This window comes from Neltuma alba, unplaced genomic scaffold (assembly GCF_004799145.2).
Source record: "Neltuma alba isolate B1F8T4 unplaced genomic scaffold, ASM479914v2 tig00010918_pilon, whole genome shotgun sequence".
Lineage (NCBI taxonomy): Eukaryota > Viridiplantae > Streptophyta > Magnoliopsida > Fabales > Fabaceae > Neltuma > Neltuma alba.
Genome location: NW_021635694.1, coordinates 47509 through 70054, shown reverse-complemented (window position 1 = coordinate 70054; position 22546 = coordinate 47509). Strand labels below are relative to the sequence as shown.

The 22546-nt window shown below is 32.6% G+C and overlaps 1 pseudogene; it reads left to right on the top strand.

The window, feature by feature from the left end:
• The first annotated feature begins 11761 nt into the window (after nt 1-11761).
• Nucleotides 11762-14854, top strand: LOC114759923 (zinc finger protein CONSTANS-LIKE 9-like; annotated as a pseudogene).
• The last annotated feature ends 7692 nt before the right edge of the window (nt 14855-22546 follow it).

Genomic DNA, 22546 nt, shown 5'->3' with positions numbered 1-22546 from the left:
TAGTGTTTCATATTCATTTACTTTGTGACAGAGATTGTTACACCTACTTTGCTTAATTTCATAAAGTAACTCAAGAGTGTGAACTGTTGAGGGGGATTGTAATCTTATAGGCAGTAAAAAGGAGTGATTGAGGAAATCAATTGCTGTACTGAGGCGCTAAGAGCTCGTTTAATCTTGGTGGATGTAGGTCAAGTGGTTAAAACCGAACCAGTATAAATCCTATATCTTTGTTTTGTGGTGAAATCCCTCTAACTCAAAGCTCTCTGTTTTTATTTATTTCACTGTTTCAATACAGTTAACTTTTTTAACTCACCCAATTCACCCTCCTCTTGGGTGAGACTGTCATTAACAGGCAATAGATAGAGACTAAGAATGAGAGGGAGAGAGCTTGAGGCATTGATTTTACAAGATGCACGCTGTTAGAGAGAGACCGTGCTTTAGCTTGAATTAGGGATAGGACAATGATGTAATTTCCTATTTATATTGTATTACTCTTAAGTCCCATAGGACTTCCTATTTATTTTGAGATTATAAAGGATCTTAGATGAATACATTCTGGTCCGTAGGACCTATGTGTAATTTTCTCATTTTAACTTGGTTTTTATACTGTTTTCTTTTATTGTATAAAAAGTAAAAATAGATATTAAAATTTATTTAAATAGATATCATTTTGTTATTTAAAAAGGAACATGATAATTCATAACTATAAATTATTTTTATTTTAAAATTTAATATTTAATTTAATTTTTCATATGTAACATTTCAAATTTTTAATTTTAGGGCTTAACATGTGTGGTTAGAAATTGAGTGATAGCAAGTAGTCTTTGGTAGTATGATTTGTTGATGATGTCAAACATTGAAAAAAATTTGAATAATATATACTTCTTGTCATTTGACTAACTACTATAACTAGTGTGAATATCTTATGTAGTTTGGTTAACAAAAGAAAGAAGCTATTATATTGAGAGTAAGAGATTATTAACATCTTGGATTATGATGAATGATCAAGAAGAAAAAGAGATTGAAGAAAGAAGAACTTGCAAGATCAACTGACAATAGTGCATGGATTTTATGTCTTAGTTTTGGCCTTTAATGCTTATGATGAATGATCAAGAAGAAGCTATTCTGTTCTCCTCTGGTTTGGTTAAACTTGTTTCATATGAAACTAGACTTTGAATGTGATTCATAGACATCAAGATCAATCTCAAGAAATTTCATATGAAGAAAATATCTTTTTCTAAACATAGTGCTTAGATTTTATGTCTTAGTTTTGGCCTTTAGTCGCTATGTTGAAGATATCTTTGAGACTAAATTGAATTTTAGAATGATTCTTATTGCATTGGAAAGTATACTCAAAGAGCTTCCTAAGGATAGGTCATTTGCTAAATTTAGGGCTGAATAAAAAATGTCATGACCATCTAAATTTGAGCATTATGCCAGACTATTTTATCCAAAGTCAACGAGCTTTTCATGTCACTTGGCTCTAATATGTTGAAAATATATTGCATGTTAAATTTGACTCCAATCTTATTCAAGTCAGACAAAACTTTTTATTTTATGTAAAAGTGACTCTCATTCTAGTCGAGTCAAACTTAACTTGGAAGCCTCAAAAGCTCAACAACATTATTAGGGAATATTCTTATGAGTTGGGAATCAAGCTAGAACTTTTTCTATTTGTGTCAAACATCATTAAAAGTATATTAGAACATCTAATGACATATTTGAAAAGAGATTAGACAAAGATGGAAGTCAACAAATATGGAATATTTAGGATTGTTGTTTGTTAGAAGCTTCCAATAACTAGAACTCCAATGGTCATATTTCTAACGAGAAGAAGAAAAGCTCAACGGGAAAGAGAATATGCTTAATGGTCAAATGCCCAACATCATATAGAAATAGAAGAGCATTTAGAACAGAAGAAGATGAGCTAGAGTGTACAAAGGAAAATGTTGATATTTTGAATCCAACATATTCAGAGCTCCAAGTTGATACTCCCTCTCTATATTTGTATTTCAAAAATTATACACTTGTAATGTGAGTGAGAGGAGAGTTTCTAAATTTGCTTAAATACTTAATCCCTTCTATGAGAGAAGATGGTTGTTACTCATACATGTTGTAAGGGACAAGAATTTTTCTTTGGTGTAGAGGTGTCGCCTCAAGTGTTTAAGTGGTTGAAAGGTTCTCGAGTACTAGTGAAACTTGAGAGAATTGTAGTGGTTCTTAAATACCTATGTTAAAATTGAGGGATTTAGTGGATTGAAATCTCAGAGGTGTTCTACGGATTAGATGTAGGTATGTGGAGAGATAGAAGTAGGATAAATCACATTTTACATTTTCTCATCCCTTACCTCTTTATATTTCCAGCGAAACTACTTTACTTTTTTGATTGAACTTTTGTTGATCATGGTTTTTATACTTATAGTTTCTTATGGTTTTTAATATATTATGAAAAAGTTTTTTTTACTTTAAATTAGACTCAATCCTCCCCTTCTTGGGTGTTCATACATGCATAATTTTGTTTGAATGTGGCTTAGAAACACTAAAGATAATGATTGAAAATGATCAGATGGAAGTTGGGAAAGAAAACTTATTAAGACTAAGTAAAATTAATGAATAGATATTTAGAAGTCTTTCTTCATTGTCATACCTTTTATTTTGTTAAATAATCTTGGGAATTTTAATTTTTCAAGGGCCAAATGATTACTTTTAAGTAATTTTTTTCCATTGGAAAGTAGAATTTTCATACTTTCCAACAAGCCCTAATTTATAATTTTTAGAAACCTATGAACTTAATTATGAATTTTTGAAGTCGAGTTACATTTATTGTATTTTTGGCCATGGCGAGCAACCCAAAAACTAATATGAAATGTGATTTTTAACCTAAGAACACATTATAAATGGTTTTGCTCTTTTAATATTTGTTCCTAGGCTCTAGGATTAAGTTCTAACAACTCCAAACCTCTTGGTAAGTAAGATAACACCTAATCATTCCTCTCTACTCCCTCTATTTTTGGATAAATTATGGAATTGTGGCATACTGTGTAGTCTACTGTGGCAAGGCACTGGGTAAGATATGTTTTGAATCTCATATGACACACTTTCTTGTGATAGTTGTTGAGAATTGAAAAATGCCATGACTATGATTAATTGATTTAATAATTAGGAAAGTGTTGTGACAGAGACTGATATATATTACCACGTGTTTTGCCTCTATAGGGCAATATAGTTGGCCCCTTGGTGAGCATAGCACGCCCTTATTTGTGACATTCTAGGAGTATCCTAGGGTAATATACCCTGAGGGCAGCATACTTGCTAGGATATGGTGCAATAAATTCATTAGGGTACCTTTTTTTTAGAGGAACCCATAGCTTGCATGTGTTTTGCCAACTTTGGCCAGTTCATATTACATGTGTGGGAAGCTCATGAGAGTCACCAGTCACATGGTTAAGACTCAGTCCATGGGTTGAAGTCGACAGGTATAAGGTAAGTATAAGGCAGGAATTGAATGATCAATAATGGATAAAGAATGATGAATGAAACATGCATATCTATTGATATTTCTCGTAGCTTATATGTTTGTGATACTTGTTAAGTATTATGTGAAAGTAATGTATTTAATGATTATTTTAACTATTAGTCTTACCTAAAATCTCTTAAGGGTGTTGATGGATGAGGTGGATAGGAATTTCCATTATTGAGACAGTAGTTTCACTCAATCATTTACCATTTTTAAGTAAGAATAGCAAAGGAGCTGTGGTGAGGAAGGAATTGGAGGTGTGATGTAACCTTCATTGGCGAATACACCTCGAAGTCTAGTTATGTTTAGTCATGAGTGATTTGCAACCTAGGACATCATTATACATCTTCTTTTATATTTTTCATGTTGAACTATTTATACGTATTGATTTATAAATCTTTTGCTGAAACTCTGAGGATTGTGGATCCATAATTGAACTTTACTAAGAATTGTTATGAATAAGTTCGATATAGTTTATTTATATTATATTTGTTATAAACTATATCAATCAGCTATATTGAAGGCTTTTTATAATCATGTTATGAGTTGATTCTTTTCTAACATGATTATGCCAATGAAAGCATGCATGGTTCTTTTATAACCATGATGTGTGATGTGGTAGACTGTTTACATTATTCCTTTTTATGTCATGATTATCTCATACATTATTAAATATTTGGGTTGTCTCTTTTATTTACCAAGGTAAGTGAACATGAAATTTCTAAGTTGTGTTTAATGATATAAGTTTATAGCTAGGATGTTACATCATACCATATAAACTAATTATTACTTCATCTGTAAAATAAATTTTGTTGCATAACATTATTCCCTCCAACTGTATGTATAAGCTACAACATATGTAGATAAATTAACTAAAGGCAATAAGTGAATAAAAATATATATTTTTCAAATATGATCTTACTTATGAAGAGTGTGAGTGCAAGAGAATGAGTGGGAAAAAAATCTAGAAGAAATTAAAGTTGTAACCAATTTGTGATGAAAAGAAAAGAAAATTAAAATAAATCTTGTAAGAAAAAAAAAGGCAGCATCCCAAAAATTATTATTTATATATAAGATTGAAGGGAGTAACGTTTTTTTTGGGTTGAGACAAACTATATTGATTAAGTGACTCTTTTGGACGCTATAATTAAAACCATTTGAATTTACCGTCGCTTATTATTATAAACCATTCTTATTATAAACCACAAAAAGGCCTAACCCTCACATTAAGCAACTTGTAACATTTATCCCCAAATTATTTTTTTTCCCAACTTTCCTCTTATAAAAACTATAAATTGAAAGAAAAAAGCATTGAAAAACAAGTCATTTGATACTCTTAATTGTAATTAAATTATCATTTTAGTACTTTGAAATCGAGATAAAATTAAAAAAAATTATTAATTAATAATTCTGTAAATAATTTACATTGAAAACCATTGATTAATTTAGAAGACGTCCTATAATATTGAAATGAGTATTTAAATAACGCTACGCTATGATATTTTAGCGGCTAATTAACAACTCAAATTTTTGGAATTATTTTTTTTGCTGGAACAAAATTTTGGAATTAATAATCTACATAACTATCACATTAGTAACTGCACCGGAATATCATAAATGTTACTCCTCCGGTCCTAATTATAAGACCCAATTGACTTATTTGAGGAGATTAAGGAAGTAAGTTAAATTGGTTATTTATAATAAATAAGTGTTGTCATTCCTAAAATATCTTTGCTAATTAAGTATATTGGCTAAAACTATCATTATTAGAAGGATTATCTTGGAAAAAAATGCATAAATATAAGAGACAAAATGGATTGGGGTCTTATAATTAGGACCAAATAAAAAGTCAAATGGGGTCTTATAATAAGGACCGGAGGAGTATTTTCTTAGTAAAAATCAAAATTTAATATGTTTTTTCAAATTCAAATTTTTTTTTTTGCTAAGCATATTTATCTACCTATTGAATATAATCTTGTTTGAGGTATTATCGAGCACTAAATGTGGGTGTTTTTTCCTGCGAAGATTCGAATTTTGATTCACCACGTTGTGAGAAAAACTTTGATTTACTACGTTGTGAGGAATTAGCTTTTTCTGTTAGATCCAACCCTATCGGAAATTCAATTGTATTTATCCAGGAAAGAAAAAGGGAAAAGTGGGTAGGTTGGTTAGTTTGGAAGTTGCGCAACAAAAACAGCAATCTCCAATGATCCAAATGATTGCCAGAATGGCCGGTAAGGTTTGTGGTGCTGACCTTTTGTTTTTTGTTTTTAAAAAAATAACATGTCAATCATTCAACATAAAGATAAAAACAAATTATATTAAAAGATAGACTTTTTATAAAAATTTAAATCAAATTAAACGTTATGAAGTAATTTATTATCAAATTTCGATTTCACTAAAATCATTAAAAAAATTTAAAAAGTCAGTAAACAAAGTACTTAAAGCAACATCTTTAAAACTCATCACTTTTTAAGATTTAATAACAACTTTAGCTACTGCAATTTGTCTAAATATTAAAAAGTAGAAATATGACGGATGCTTCAAACTTTTTAAGAAACAAATAATCTGAAAAAAATTATATATGTGATCATTTGAGATCAACAATAATTAGGCAATATTGGCAAAGTTGGGTGACGACATTACTATGTTTGGAGTAGGCAGAATAAAGACATTAATTATTATACATGCTTGATAAATTGATTACTCCCTCTTGACTCTTTATTTGAGAGCTAGTTAATATTTTATTTTAATTCTAAGTTTAATATTCTTTTATTTTAATTCTAAATATAAGATGCTAATATTAGTTTGTTCCTAAATTTATAGTAATCTTTTTCTAAACCATACATATTGATTACATATTTCTTTGTTTTACACATACTAAAACAAGCTTGAAACTGTATTAACTTTCTCTTAAAATATAATAATTTTTTAACTTTACTTCTATTTAATATATATACATGAAAAAACTATCCAACTGTAATAAATTAAGGACAAAATTGTATATTCATGTTAAAAATTCAATGAGGTGACTTTAATAAAAAAAAAAATTCTCTTCCTACCTTATAAATAAACAAGACCAGAAGAGCATGTTAAAAGAACTTTTGTTAATAAATGATTAAATAATATATTTAGAGAAACTAGTGCATATTTATACACACACTCAATTTAAGCAGTTCTTTAATTTTTATAAATTACTTAACTAGAATTTATATTTATAACTAAAAATTTGAATAAATTAGAAGCTAGTAAAACAATTGTTTGCTTCATGTGTTCGAAATTAAGTACCCCGGCGTCAATTAACGATTGCCACAATAAGAATGTCAAAAGGGCCAACATGGACAAGCAAAACAGAAAGATAACCAAAGACCAATTCAATTGCACCACTTGTCACGGATATTATTATTTATTTGTTAAAATTTTGTTATTCACCAATAATTTTTAAGATAGAACTGTTTACAACTAATATTAAAAAAAAATAAAAATGAAGGGAACAATTGTAATAAAGGTTGCTGCGTGAGCTTTTATTTGTCCACCTCACCCAACACGTTGTGCACTTTTTTTGCAAAGTTCAACCTTGCTTGGAACTATGAATAATAAATAAAAGATAGGAAAAATAACAAATTGGAGCCCAAATTTTATAACCTTTCAAAAACTGCCAAATGCGGTATTTAATTTTTAATTTTATATTTATAATGCAATTTATAAATCCTTATAATATCAAACAATCTTCACTTTGTCAATATTTTAATAGATATGTGAGTGACTTTTTTTCTTAGTGAACAATATGTCAGTTATTTTTATTATTATTTATACTTATATTTTTATTTTTCTTATATTATACATATTCAAAATATTGAGGTAACATGTACTTAACTTTATCAACACAATTTAACAAATACTCAAAATAAAAGGACCAAATTGAAAACTTAGTAGACAAATTAAAATTATTGGGACAAAAAAACATCTTTCCAAATTTTGGAAGAAATACTACAAAGTTCCCATAAATTTACAACTTTTTAGCAACAGTATTTTTCTCAAAATGTAATAAAGTAGTATGTCTTATTATTTGATAGTAAATCTTTGTAAATAAATAATTTTAATAAAAAAATTACAAAGCTTGGGTTTTTAGATGCAAATTGTCCACTTAAATAAAGAGCAGTTATATTTGTTTCCGGCAAAAGTATAACAGTTACGGTAAACATGAAAGAAGAACAACAATGACAGGTAGAGAGAGAGCAATATCAGTATTTTTTTCCTCATGGGAGGGACTGAAGAAAAGGGAAAGGGGCCTAACTTTTTCGCTTTCCACTTGGGAAAAAAGACATGGTCCCACATCAAATCAATTTTATTTATTAATATTATTATTTTATTCTATTTTTCTGCTCTTTCTTTGCACTTTTTATTAGCGGTGCTTATGTCACATTACCTACAATACAATCCGTTCACGCACAGCAAGGCCACGTCAAACCAATTTGCATTATTCTCTTTTATCTCACACCTACACGCGCGCTCTCTCTCCCCCTCTCATATCTTTCTATCTCACGTCCATCAATCTAATCTACCCATCTCCCTTGTATTCTGTATGAGCAGAGTCAGGGGGTGTTTGGGTGATACTATAGTTTGAGAAAAAATCACCCAAACACTTTTAAAAAAACCAAAATCATGGTTTTCAGTCAAAACTATAGTTTTGGCTCCAAAACCATGATTTTGGAAAAAACAAAAAATTTTTATTTTTGAAAAAAAAAAGTGTGAAAGCCTATAGAATATATATTTTATTGTTTCTTTTATAAATATATTTAATCTTATATCTTATAAATATATATTAATTATATTATCTTATGTATTATTAATAATGTTAATAAAAAATATATTATTAACAATTTTATTCCTTCAAATTAAAATATATCATAAAATATATTTTTCTGTAATTATCATATTAACTTATGTCTTTTTTAGTAATTTGTACATGTAAAAAGTGCTTTTGGTAACAATTATCCAAACACTCTCACTTCTCAAAATCATTTTTCACAAAATTTATTTTTCAAAAAATCTATTCTCCTTAAAATCTATTCTTCAAAAGTTATTGTCCAAACTATGGTTTGGTTATATCCAAACACTCTCGGGAAAGAGAACCCCGGGGGCGGGGGGAGTCAGCGCGTGCTTTCTGGAAAAGTCCAGCTTCTAAGGTTGGTTCCTTTGCTTTTAAATTTAGCAACTTATATATTATTCCTGAGAAAGCAAAGCTCTTTAGCGATCTTGTCCGCTCTTTCTTCCCGTGATGTAAATATTTCCTTACCTTCTGCCCTCTGCCCCTGTTCTATCATCTTCCATGCAAACTCAGATTTTTCTGGGTAGCTTCTGTTTTTGGCCAGAAAATTCTCTGGGTCTTTCAACATAAGGAGAGGGTGAGAATTAAAGAGATGGGCGATTATTATTTTGTCTATTGCAATTAGGTTAGATTTTTTTTTGTTCTTTTGACATCCCTCTTTTTGTGTGGGTGTATAATGCCCATCTTTCTTCTTTGTTTAAAATTGATCTGCAACTTATATAACTTTACCCAGAATGGGAAGGTTGCTTTACAGTTTCAGTTGAATCCGGATTCTGTCGATTTTCATTTGAATTATTTTATGATGATGGAAACGTTCTTTTCCAGAGGTTAAGAAAAACCTCTAATTCTCTGCTTAATCATGATAATTCAGCTTTGTATATAATGTTTTAAATCTGTAATCTATGGAAGCTCTTCTTAGCAAGTAGTATTAGTTATTATAATTACATTTTATAGTTGACTTCTGTTAATATAGGATCTGTTTGAATTCGCGGTGGAAAAAGCAGCTTATTTCTAATTTAATTTTTAGAAAAGATTGGGTAAAAGTTAAATTGGATAAGGTGAATTGTATTTAGATTAGAGTTTAAAAAAGTTAGTTTGTAAAGGTGAGGTTGGTAAGAGGTTATCTGAATTATAATTGAGTAAAAGTAAGTTTGTTTAAGTCAAAGAACTGAGACCCGTATTTTGTCTTTCTCTCTTCACTTTTTCAACTCTATAAGCTGCAATTTTTAGGTTTTGGCTTAAGTATGTGATTTTGGCATAAGCTCTTACTTTTTTAAGCTCTTCTAAACACACTCAAACATATTAAAAGTCAAAAGCTACTTAAAAGCCACTTGAACGTGGCTCCAAACAAGCACATAGTTTGTTCTTTTTCTCTGCTGAACACAAGTGTAGAGTTTGCTTGTCAAATCCTTTTCTTTAACAGTATATATTGTGTACTTACTTGATGTATTTGCTCTTTATCTTTTGACCTGTTACTTTACTTTGTGGTCTTGGCTTGCGACTTTCCACTTTTCTTTTAGATAAGTAAGAGGCAAATTTACATATTTGAAGTGAACCTCGCTAAGCAAATTTCTTGCCCTGATATTGTTGCCATTGTGGAGTTTGCAGTAGCCACCAAATTATTGTTTTTGCCTTTTTTTTAATCTATACTTATTATTATACAACATTTATGACAAACTCTTTCTTGGCAGCAGCAAAATCTGTAGGACTCATCTATCTGCCCCCCTTGTCACATTGTCCTGAACTCCCTGAATGAGAGGAAGATATTTCTGCTTCATTATCTGATCAAAAGAAGACAATTTAGTTCCATTGGAAGATATCATAGTCTGGGTGTAAGATTGCTCACAGGAGAACTCTATCTTTAAACAACTGAGCTAATAGAAGACTCTGTACAAAGTAAGATGGGTTATATATGTTTCTGTGGAGAACAGAGGTCCATGGTGTATTGCTGTTCCGATGTTGCATGCTTGTGTTAATCATGTGATCGAAATGTTGCTAATGCCCTTTCGAGACGCCATTCAAGGACCTTGGTATGTGATAGATGCAATTCACAACCTGCCCTTGTAAGGTGTACTGAAGAAAGGATTTCACTATGTCAGAATTGTGATTGGGCAGGCCACAGTACTCCCACATCTTTATCAACACATAAGAGGCAAACAATTAATTGCTATTTAGGATGCCCTTCGGCTGCAGAACTTTCTTCAGTATGGTCATTTGTCTTGGATATTCCAATTATTGGTGAATCTTCGTGTGAGGAAGAACTAGGTATGATGAGTGTTAATGAGAACAACAATAGGAGTGCTTGGGTTCCCCCCGAAAGTTAGAATGCATCTAGTTCAGCTCAAGTAATTGATATACACAGCATGGACAATTTTTCTATTTGTTGATACAGGGAAATGAGTTTGGTTTCCACTGCATAAAGTCGGTCCCTTTAGATCTATTGCATTTGGTTTCCAAGGGAGAATGATATTTGGGTCCATAAGAAAATCAACACTTTCATCCCTACCCAAAAACTTGTTGATATAGTATATTATAGCTGTCAATCTCAAAAGTTTCATGTCTAAGGGACCAAATTGTCAATAATTTCCCTATAAGGATTCAAATGTCATTCTCCCTTTTTCCAAATCAATTGGTCCCATTGGGTTACCATGATAAAGAGGCAGTCGCTTGTTGTCATTTCTTTTATGTTATGTCCACTATGTCTTTTTAATCAATACTTAATGTTGTTTATCTATATTTGTTTTTGAAAATACAGATTTAAAGATCATTTCCTATCCTCAACATCACATTTTCCCATTCCATTCTCTTCCTTTCTCTGTACCAATTGAGTCCTTCCTTATTCTTCTATCAAACTGTAGAGTCTTGACTTTTGTGGTGGTTTCATTTTCTGGGTAGTTATTGCTACTAGATACTGCTCTTAGTTTCTCTTTTTCATATGGGTAGCTTAATCTCAATGCAAGTAAAAAGACCCTGCATGCCACATTTTATCATATATATAGCTTTAGTATGAGAGCTGCCAGTTTTGCTGAACAATGAAATTAACAAATATGAACAACAAAAAATAGTGTAATAACATCATTGTTGCCTTTTTTTGGTGCTAGTAATGGCAGATGAAATTTTCGTTCCAATCTACATTCAACAAGTATTCATTTAAGACGTGCTTTGTAGGTGTAAAATGGGAAAATGGAAAATGGATCCTTAGAGGATACTAATAAATCTAGACTTCTATTGCAATATCTAAGTTTTTTCAGGAGGGAAAAAAAAGTCATCATTTAATCTATGTTGCTGACCTTATTGGGTGGGATGAGTGTTATTCTTACTATAGCTGCTTTGCCAAAATGTACACAAATATTAACTTTTTACAGTATCACAATTAAGTCGAAGAAGTTTGCTAATCTTTAATTAATCTGTAGGTATACGAGCCAAGTACAAAAGGTTCTGGACCATATGAGGCTGATAACTTGTATGGTGACTTCGACATGGATGAAATGGATCTGAATCTTGAGAACTATGAGGGACTCTTGGTGTGGCTCTTAGTCATTCTGAAAAGCTTTTTGAAAATGGTGGGATTGATAGTTTGTTTGGGACAAAAGAAATGTCTGCTGGTGATTCCAATCATCAGGCTGCTGTTGAGGTATTGAAATGTCATAATTCTTAATTTGTGAAGACACGTTTTCCTATTATTGAGATTGATCTTCATTTAATTGTGGGGCTACATGTTTTCAAGTTCTTGAGTACGAGCATCTTACATTGTTAAATCATATATGGTTTATCATTGTTTTTCAATCTACGTTTCTCAAAGATGCTATATCAAACTTTGCTAGATTCAAATAAGTTTTGTGATTGCTCTGACTTTGAAATGGATGGGAGAGGCTCAAAATTTGAAAGTGGAAACCACCTCTCTGACATCATTTTTCAGCAAAAATTGTTCCGATCAAAGAGTTGATATTGAGCTTTGATTGACAACAAGTGGAAAATATAAAGAGTAACATAAAATATCTGTGCATTTTTGTTCCTCAAATATCCTGCGTATCTTTTGATTGCTGGGAATAAAAGAGAATGGAAGGAAGATAAACTGGACACTTTCCTTGATTTAAATTTAAATCTGACATTTATGTTTGGATTGATGTGAATGGACAAGGAAGGAAGGAAAAAAATTATTTCTTGGCTTAAATGTGAATGACAGAATGTCTAAACTAAAATTTCCCTTCCCTTTGCCATTCTCCTTAATCCAAACATCCCCTATTGTATTTAACTTTGTTATCTTTCATTCAACAGCTCATGGCGCATGCAAGTGTTTTTGTGCAATGCGATGTTTGCAGATCAATTTGCTGCGTGCTGATCAAGTCTATGTCTATGCGCATAGTAGATTATACATTTGCCTTTCTTCCTTTGGGTTTCTCGAATGGTTTATTGGTTCTTTTTCTACATTAGTCAGATACAAAAATTCTGTCCAGGGGTTGACAGCTGGACCCGTCAACACAGCACGTCCAGCATGCAGTAATGCGGCATCTGCTGATTCCATGCTAAGTACAAAAACCGAATCGGTTCTCTGTTTTACTGGAAGGCAAGGGCAATCAAACGTTTCATTTTCTGGTGTTACTGGAGAGAGTAGTGGCGCTGACTATCAAGATTGCGGTGCTTCTTCAATGCTTCTCATGGGGGAGCCTCCTTGGTGCCCTCCATGCCTGGAGAGTTCCCTGAAAACTTCTAGACCGCAGTGATGCCATCACGCGTTACAAAGAAAAGAAGAAGTCACGCAAGTAAGTATATCACAAGCATGCTAATGTAGTGTAACCACTGACATGCCCTATTTTCATGGAGAAAAAAGTGGTTGGTTTCATCAAAGTTTTGTGGTCGCTACCAAGTCATTATTAGTTTGACACTAGCTATTTCTCATGTTCTTACCTAATCATTCTTTTAACATGCATAAATTTTAGCTTCTTGTTGACTGAAGTGGTAAAGTGGAAGCAGTGAAATTGTAGTAGGTATGAACAGTCTTAAAAAACAAAAGAACTGAAATTTGTTATATGTTTGCAATTCTGACATAAGGGTAGGTAGGGCAGGTGAAATACCGTTAGTTAACAAACAGTAGCCATTATTAATTCCTTTTCCCCTGCCTATAAATGTACCCGCAACTTACAATCATCTAACAATTGTTTACTCTTATGATTGAATAAGATTGCAGTTTCTAGTCTCCCTCTCGTCTCTCTGTTCTTTCTCTCTTCTTTTAACCCTCTATTCTCTTGTTCTTCCCTTTCTCCCATTATACTTCTCCAATATTATAGAAGTATATCATGATAAAAATGCAAAACGTAGTTTCACTGGTCACATTTTTGGTAAACTACAGTGCACTGATGTTACAAAATGAAAAGCCATGTCTATATTTGACATGTCACAGAGTTTATTAGACATGATGCAACTTTTAAACCGCAAGTACTTCAGATTTTGTTAGTGTCATGTCATGTCATATCATATGATATCTATTTTGTTAAAGTTATCTATTTTCTATTTTTCTTGGGTCAACTAATTTGTCATTGCTGGATTTGTTGATATTATGTTCTCATTTCAAAGGATATTTGCATGCTAGGTATTCATGTAATTTGTTTTTATGGAAATAGGTTTGAAAAAAGAGTGAGGTATGCCTCTCGCAAGGCAAGGGTTGATGCTTGAAGGTGTGTGAAGGGCCGGTTTGTTAAAGCCGGTGAAGCTTATGATTATGATCCTTTGAGTGAAACCAGAAGCTACTAAGTTCACAAGTGTTAACCAAGTTCTATAGAAGGAAAGAAACAACAGTCAAACACAAAAATGGGTGAAATCTGATGCATTCTCTCTCCATACAATGATTTTTTGCACTGGGGCCTAGATACTTCAACAAGTTTGAAATCACAATACAGCAAAAAGCATCGATGGATACTTCATCAGGATTCTATTATAAACTCTGGGCAAGCCAGATTCAAGTGTCCTTCGCTCTTAATGACGTATGCATGAACTGAGATATCAGCTCATAGTTTCACTTTCAGCAACCCATTTCAGCCAATGGGGTCTGATTCATTCCTCTTCAGTTTTACTTGGCCAATCTCGCGTCTTAGTTCCTCTATAGGAACCCCAAGATTCTTGTCAAGTCCTTAACTGGCCTTAATTAAACTTGGCACTAGCCATATTTTTGTGCAGAAAAGGGGCTCCACTTAACAGATGTAGATGATCTACAAGGTTTTAGCTTTGTAATATTTTTGCTCTTTTGGCTTTTTGATGATGTATAGCACACAATCTATACGTTGGCTGTTGAGATATGATTGCTCCGCAGTTTCAGACTCTGCAAGATCGAACAAATTGTAAACTCGACTCAGATGTATAGAATAGGATTTTTCTGTTCATTATGTCTGTGAGGGGATAGAGTCTACGAAGTTTTATTTGTATCCCTTTTTTTGGGTTCTGTGAACGCACTCCAGTTGGCTATTATTATTTCGTTTTTGTTTAACTATTTCCTGTAGGGGATTTTACATCAGCTAGGCATTTTTCTTTGGGCTTGGGAAAGCCTAGTGTTTTTAAATTTTTTTTTTTAGGGTTAAAAGTCATTTTTGCTCCTAAAGTATGCTGCAAGGAGCAATTGGTATTCTAAAGAAGGCAACAAAGCAAAATCACCCCCGATCTTTCAAAGAAGGTGCAATGTTGCCTAATCTTAATGGATGACCCGCAGTGGCCATTTAACACTTTATTTTATTAATAAATCTCTATTTCTACTAGAAACTCCTGTAATTTCAATTAGGGAAGATTATTGTCAATCTCAAATAAGTAGTTAATTACTAAAAAATCCCAAAACATGGCAATGACAAGATTGCGCATAGGAAATGATAATAGGTTATAACAATGACAATAGGTTATAACATATTAACAACTCAAGATTTCTAAGTGATATAGGCTGCATATGTGGGAATGGACAATAATTTTCTCTTTTAAATATAAAAGATGTGGAAAGGTTTTTTCCCCCCAAAATGGACAAATTGGTAGACAAAATAAGGAAGACCTAAAACCAATGAACCAAAACCAAGGTAAAACCCCAGAAAAATTATTATTACAATTCACTATCAATTTTAGTTAAATGGCAAAAGTCATATAAAATACAATGTGTACAGATTTTAAGTAGCTCATATCCTCATTTTAATTTTTGTAACGTAAGGATTTAAATTTATGTGATTAATTTGATTGCCTTTTGATTATTGCAATTATAAAAAGAGTTTAGTTTGCTTTAATGTTTTCATATATATGTAATATTTAGCTATAACTATGTTTAAAGATATTTTATTTTCCATATTACATATATTATAAGAGAAATTATTTATTACTATAAAAATTTCATACTTCATTCAATTCTTAATCTTAAACGGCTCATGTATCAAATATTACTGAAATTATTTCTATATGTAGCTTGGATACACGCGCAGATCACAAGACTGTCCATGTGCATAATATGATAGCATTTCCGATCCATTTATCATTTTGATATTTTGACTAAAGATTTGATTTACATGTATAACAAATCATTGAAGGTTGTCCAAAGGAAATAAAGAGTGAATATTTTGTGGAAGGAAATGAAAATATCAATGGTCATATTGCATTTAAAAAGAACATAAAAGGAAGAAAGAATGATTCAGAAAGAGTTTAAAAATACTGGAAAAAAAATGAAAGTTGGACTACATTGAAGCCTTGGTCCACTTAATTATAATATTTAATTGGCTACAAATTTTTATGCTAAACTCCTTGATATAGATATGAATTTATTGGATCAAGGATATTTGAAAATAAGAACATGCATTTCAGCTTTAAATATTTTTAAAGCTAACCTATTCACATTTTGGTGGTAGAATCATTTTTATGAACTCCAATAATTCTTCAAATAATTAATCTCCATTTTTATCCAATTATTTGAAACCTTCTCGTATTTTAAATAATCAAATCTGACTAAATATCACTTGATTAGCCAAAGTACTAAAAATATCATAAATTCACTTTTTGAGGTATTTTCATTATTTTAAATCTTAAATGGGCCTTAAAACAACATTTCCTATTTTCTAGAAATCTTTTGGGATTTTTGGACATATTTTTCATAATTATCCTTCTTCGAGTCAGAACTTTCTAAAATTATGATTTTGCTCATACTCAGGCTTAACCTCAAGAATAATCTCATTGAGGTCTCGATCATAACTTTTGGTTCATAATTATTTTCATGTCTCATACTAGGCTTTTGAGACTTCACTGGAGTCTCTAACTTTCTTTGTTTCTTGGTTTTAGAAAACTTTTACTTTATAATTTAGTCTTTGAGAATCCTTTTATCCTTTCGGGGAATTTTCGGGACTCTTACTCAAAGAGGTTTGGTAGTCTACTCATTTTAGGCTATTTCTTGTACTTCTAGGTCTAAAATTTGAGATGTTGCAAATATAAGGTAAATAAAGTTTATAATAAATGAGTATAAAAGTAACGCACAAAATGAATTTCCTTTGCTGCTGAAATGATTATGCAAATAACCTGATTCAAAGGTTTTATTAGAGCCATTGGTCATTAAAGTCTGGTCATTTCCATTATCCATAATAGCTGGCAAGACCATTGTTTTATCAGTTGTGAAAATGATATGATATGGATATTAACATTTAAAAATTGTTTGACTGTGAGAATAATAATTTAAAGCATCATATATTAGTTATGGTCCAGCGTGTGTTCACTCTTTTTCTTTTCCTCTTTTTTATCACATTATCATTCCCTAAACCAAGATTCCTTACACTTTTCTTTGTTAGAGGTTTCTTCACATGTTCGGCACTTGAGTGTGCTGCTTAAAATGTAAGATATATAAAACCCAAAGTTAATGTAGTTGGCAGGACATAGTTAATTGTAGGGAAGTATTAGTAGTTAGTAAATATGGATATCAGATAAGTTTAAGGCCAAGTTGGTTAGATTGCCAAATGGATTTTGTCTTCTACCACCTTTGCTTTTGTAGGAAAATGGGCTAGTCTACCCTTGGTGGATTGGACCCAAATCTATTTATATTAGGACTCTGATGCAAATAATAGGACATTTGGGTCTTTAGTTGTGAAGTTCACCCTTTTATATAAATTACAAAAAAAGTGGGGAGGGAATGTGTCACATCCCGAATTTTAGACTTATAAGTACTGAAATTAGCCTAAAATGGGCAAGTTATCAGATTTTTTTTGGCAGAGGTCCCAGAGATTCCCTGGAAGGATAGCAGGATTCCCAAAAGGGACTAAATCACAAAAGAAAAGTTTTGTGAGACCAAGAAAAGAGGAAGTTAGAGACTCAGAAGAAGTCTCAAGACCCAGGAATAAAAAATAGAGATAAATGTAGGCCAAAAGTTATGTCAGAGCCCTCAATGAAGTGAATTTTGAGGTTAAGCCAAACCAGGGGCAAAATCGTAATTTTACAAAGTTTTTGGCTGGTAAGGGCAAAAATGAAAATTATGCCCAAAAATCCTAGAAAATGGGAAATGATAGGTTAAAGCCTGAACACTTCAAAAAAATTCTAGAAAAATGAGAATAAGGTTCAAAGGCCTATATGAGGCTAAAAATGACGAAAATGCCCCTAGAAGGAAATTGTAAAATTCTTAGGATTTTGACTGATTTGGAATATTTTTAAAAATGAATTATTTAAGGTATAGGAAGGCCTCAGTTAATTGGAAGAAAGTTGAGAAAAATACTTGAGGAATTATCATAGGTTTTAAAAATAATTCTGTCCCTAAAAAACAAAGAGGTTGGTTTCAATAGAATTTAAAACCTATTTATATACTATCCAGGAAAAGTCAAAGTCAACTATCTAGGGGTTGACTTTTGACCTAAGAAAAATTAGAAGAATCCCCTATGATGAATAAATAGTATTGGTACCCTGAGATAGATTCTTAGAGTTGTGGACCGGTAGAAAGAATTTAGTCAAGGTTACTCTGAAATAAATATTATTAATCATTTTAATGGAAGAACAAGGGAAGAGCATCACTCTCTCTTTAGGCATGTTATATAATGCCATGTGGATTTATTTGAAGTGAGAAAATGGTGCCAAAACATGTCCTAGTTGTCCCGAGTAAGTCAGGGCCCGAAAAAGTGCCCTATATGGTGCAAAATGGCAAGATAGGTAGAGAAATACCTAAGGCTTGTATTTTGCACAAATTTTATATTAATTTTCTCCCTATTTTAATGCAAAAATGATGAAGGAATATGGAGGAGATAATTGTATGGTTAGATAGGAAAAGAAGTTATTACGTGTACGGTTAGATGCAAGACATGTGTACGGTCAGATGCAAGACACGTGTACAGTTGGATTAAAAGCATGTGGATTGATGATGTAAGCATGATGTCATGGGACACTTGTCACCACAAAATTAAAAGAGAAAATGGACGGTCTAGATCAAACCACATATTTTTAAGATCAACGGTCTAGATTCAGTCTTGTTTTCTATAAATATCCCCTCCCCACCCCTCATTTTCGTACAAGCCATAGACCTATGGGAAAATGATAAGTCTCATATTTTATATATGTTTCCCAGTCCAAACTTATGCTTTTGTGGTCTTTAATTGTGTAAATTATGGTTATTGTGCATAAGGGGTATAAGGGTCAATTATGTGCTCTTATATGTTAATTCCTAAGTTTACTTCATTCATTGACTCCTAAGCATCCCACATACCTTAGAATAGATGACTATGAGCTTAAATTGATGTTACAGGTGATCAAAGGTTGTAGAAGATCAAAGGAAGTAGGTTCTGCCTATATTTGTCGTGACCAAATATGGTATTCACTGCAACTAATATACGTCCTAAGGGAAACACTGTCACTTATTCGTACGGTGTCATTTCTAAGTTAGTCGCGACGAAAACTCGAAATTCCCAGATTTAAATTCTAGAACACGTGTTAGTTCATGATTCTGTGATTTCTTCCATTTTTAGCTTCATTCTCTCCGTCCAGAGCTCTCCCACTTCGTCTCTCTTCACTACCCTACCATTCTCCATAATAATGCATCATTTCTACCCCAATTCTTCTATTTCAACCAATTATTCCCCTCCATTTCCCTTCAGATCATTGCTGCTGTGGTCATGGAAGTTGCAGAGCTTGATGAAGCTGTGATTTCAGTCATGAGAGGCTAGATCTTCATTCCTTGGTGTTCAATGAAGCCAATCTGAGTTCGTAGAGCTACAATTAGGAGTTTCTTCAACCTTAATCTTAGTTTCACTCTCTACATTCATATATTGTAGTTTTTATGGTTTAGATCTGTGATTTGTGATTGTAAAGAGGTGTAATCTGGTTGTTTTACATTGAGACTGAGATTTGGATTGTATTTTGCACTCTAATCAAGTGTTTGATTCTCTTGGTTGGTCATTTAGGGTGCTAGCATCATTAATTAAGAGAGTTAAATACCTACTATAGAACATAATCCATATTAGACATTTAGATGAGTTTGATGATTTAGGGTTCTAGCTCATTGAATTCATTGTTTGTAAAAGATCTTCATAAACCGAGTCTAGTAAAGGAACTGAACTCAATGAACAGAGGAACTAGGATGATTGGTGGACTTGACCATCAAGGATAATTCATACATTGCATTCACTTCATTCATTAAAATACAGAAATTACAAAGAGTTTAGATAGTTGTACTTAGGTTTTGATATAATCACAAGTTATATACATACTTCATACATCATATTTGGTTAAATTGATATTTGTGATAAGATTACTAAGGCATTCAAAGGCTCCTCAGGAGATTGACATCTAGGATAGTGCTACTATATTGCATTTAGCTTAGTTTTATTTGAGAGTCTAACGACAAGGCTTCATCAAATTTGGTGCCGTTGCCAGGGAGCTTAGCTCTTTGGTAATCGAGTGCTCAAATATCATATTGTGATTGAGTTTTGCTGCCGTTTTCCTTACTTGTGATTTCTGGTTTTTGAGAAAACTTTCTGTAAATCCAACAAAGGTTTTGGAGTATAGTAAATTCTTTGATTTGTTTGGTGTTCTTGGTTGTGCATCTGCTGAAAAGTTGCTATTGGAAGTTATCCTGGTGAATTGGGAAGTGGTTGTGATAGATCTGATTGGAACTTGCTTTATTTTGTACCAGGTATTCGATTCTGTCAAATTTTTCACCTCAACCAACCCCTACTTTAGTCACGACTAAATCCTGAAAGAGGAGAAGTTCAATTCGGCCAAAGTTGTTTGTCGTGACCAATACTACTTGTAGTCGCGACAAAGTGCCATTTTGCAGACACTTTCAGGGACTGTTCTGAACTATCTTTCATAGCATTCTTTTAACCTTTTGCCGTTCTTTGGAGTATCTTAAGTTGCTATTGACTTGAATTCATTGATTCTTTGATTGGTTTATTCAATTTCTTGATTCTTGAAGATTGAATTGTTTTGGGTGCTTAATTTCTTGAAGTAGCCTAAGTGTTGTATGACCCAATCTGGAAAAGGAACACTTTTGCCACTGGACACTGAAATAAATAAGACTTTGAGAGTACTTAGGAAATAAAGATTACTTGAGGGTACTATTGGTTTACATTTTGAACATCCTAAACCTTTTACACCCCCATTTTTACTACATTCTAAATATTCTTGTGATTCATCTGAGTTTTCTAAATCTAATTCTTCACTTGGCAATTACATAGATCATCATTTTATCATGGATCAGAATAATATGTCTAAGGATAATGAGCCACCAAGGGTTAATGAAGTTCATAGAGAGGAAGAAAGACTTAATGTGAATAATAATGTACAAGAGCAACAAGCTAAAAACAATAGAGCTAATGTTAGGCATAGAAGCATAAGAGAAATGAATTCTTCTAATGTTGACTATAATCCTTATGGGTTCTATAATTTTAATGCTGACTTTGAATTGAAAGGAGCTTTGATAAGTGCCTTATCTAAATTCCATGGCAATGCAGGAGAGGATCCACATAGGCACCTCCAAAACCTTCACATGATATGCTCATCCATGAAGCCTCCTGGAGCCCACCTTGATGATGTACTGAGTAGAGCCATCTTGTTTTCTATGGAAGGCAAGGCTAAGGAATGGCTGCACATGTTGCCTCAACATTTTGCAACACTTTCATGGGAGCAATTGAAGAAGCAATTCCTGGAAAAGTATTTTCCAGCTTCAAGGACAGCTAGAATGAGGAAAGAGATCTATAGTGTGCAACAAGGGATTGGAGAAAGCTTGTATGAGTATTGGACAAGATTCATAGCCCTCCTTGCCAAATGCCCACATCACTAGATTTCTCAAGTTAAAGCTCTACATTCCACCCCCATGACTTAAGCTCTTGCTCCTACCACTTGTGATGTGTGTGCTAGTTCTATGCACACTACTCTTAATTGTCCCTCCATGATTGAGTCAAGAGATGTAGCTGCCATGAACTTCCAAAGACCCAACCAATCCTCACAAAACACTTACAATAATGGTTGGAGAGGAGACTTCACACCTAAGTGGAGTGGCAATGATAATAGAGGATTTCAAGGTGGTCCAGGTAAGAAAAATATGTATAAAGGTGTTGGAAATTCTCAAGGACAGTTTGGGAATGCCTCTATGGGAAATTATATAGGACCATCTACAACAAGAGAGATCCCAATTCAAGAACCAAATAGAGAGGACACTTTATTGAAGAAGATGAGCAAGCTATGTGACAAAGTGGAGCAACTTGAGGTCAAAAACAACAATCTCCAAGCCTATGTTACTCAAATAGTAAGTTCTAAAAGTGAGGAAGATGCTAGGAAAGGAAATTTACCATCCAACACTGTAATTAATCCCAAGAGCCTAAATGCCATAAGCTTGAGAAGTGGCAAGCTAGCTGGGAAGAAAGATGAGGAAAGTGAAGATGAAGATGTAGGAGTTGATTTTGATAAAAGTTTACAACTCAAGGAGCCAACCCTTACAGCTGTACCTTCATATGAAAGTGTGAAAGAGAAGAGCATCTTAAAGAAGAAGGCCACTACACTTGTGAATGATAAAGAGGATGTTGGAGCTGCTAAGGGAAGTCAACCTCACACTCAAGAAACCGCTTACAAAAAAAGTAATGAGGTAAATCTTCAAGAACTTCCCTTTCCACATTCTTATCTTCAAGGCATGAGAAAAGCTAGTTCTAAGAAGAAAGATGATGCTTGTTTGAGTTGTTTAGCAAATTAAAAGTTAATGTACCTTTACTTGAGTTAGCCTCTCA